Here is a 977-nt window from a genome sequence, read left to right as displayed (position 1 = left end):
TTAGCAAAATGAGTCGTACTCTTCTGTGTTTTTGATTTTCTTTCACATACAACCAAACATTTCTCTTGTTCTCTCTTATAATGTAACAAGTCCATAATCCTATGCAAATTCATTGATAAATATACATCATACATGAACATGATTAAAATCAAATGATAGATTGATGGAAACAACATACTCAAAAAACAAGTAAAATCATTAAGGTTTGATCATTCATAGCCGCTTCCAATGGTGGCGTGACTTTGAGTTTGAGCATTTATATTTGATTTTACGTCTCAATCTCTGTTGCTTGTTTTCAGGTTCATGATTTTGCTGCTCACTTGGAGTTCTTTGTTGGGGTTTTGAGAAACTGCGAACATAGTTTCGATTTAATAATGCTGAATTCACACAACACAAAACAAAATTATAATTAAACAATTGAATGGGATTCACAATGGGTATCATTGACAAGAAATTGAGGTTCGAGTAACAACCTAGAAAAATAATTAGATCAAAATACAACAAATTACAATCATAAACCCTAACTTATCAAGTGCAAACCGAATCGACAAAGGATTAGAGCTAACCCATTGAGAATAAATTGAGATTAAATTCAATGGATGGAACTACTCTGTTGTCTTCTCACTATACAAGTAACAAACAACTGTAAAGTGCCAATACAACAGGGTAATTCCAATATTGAAGAGGAGATGGGAGATATGAGATTGTTGTGTGAGTATATATAACCTCTAACACTCTTAGTGTATGCTATTGATTCGGATCATAAGTGACTATTTAGTTATTAAGTGCAACAAACTTTCAAAAATTTAGTTATAAAAATGGATAAAAACAAATTGAATGGACCGAAAAAATTCCTGAAAGGCTGAAATGTTCTTGTTGGTTGCTCTTAATTTAGTGAATTAAGTTGGCCAAGTATTTTGTTTTGATTATTAAATATTTTTGTTTTGACTTTTTCTTTGATTTTTTCTTCTAATTCA

At 30.8% G+C, this 977-nt stretch overlaps 1 long non-coding RNA gene across 1 annotated transcript; it reads right to left on the bottom strand.

Moving 5' to 3' along the window:
* LOC146925443 (uncharacterized) lies at window positions 1–679 on the bottom strand. The gene is made up of 2 exons (XR_015010503.1): window positions 474–679; window positions 1–377 (listed from the first exon to the last, which is right to left on the bottom strand). It is a non-coding gene; the product is annotated as an uncharacterized LOC146925443 (long non-coding RNA).
* Window positions 680–977: the final 298 nt, after the last annotated feature.

The sequence above is a fragment of the Medicago sativa genome, chromosome 5 (assembly GCF_051527215.1).
Source record: "Medicago sativa cultivar Bolivia chromosome 5, Bolivia_mono, whole genome shotgun sequence".
NCBI lineage: Eukaryota > Viridiplantae > Streptophyta > Magnoliopsida > Fabales > Fabaceae > Medicago > Medicago sativa.
Note: the sequence above shows the minus strand (reverse complement) of the source record. Positions and strands in the feature narration are given on the sequence as shown.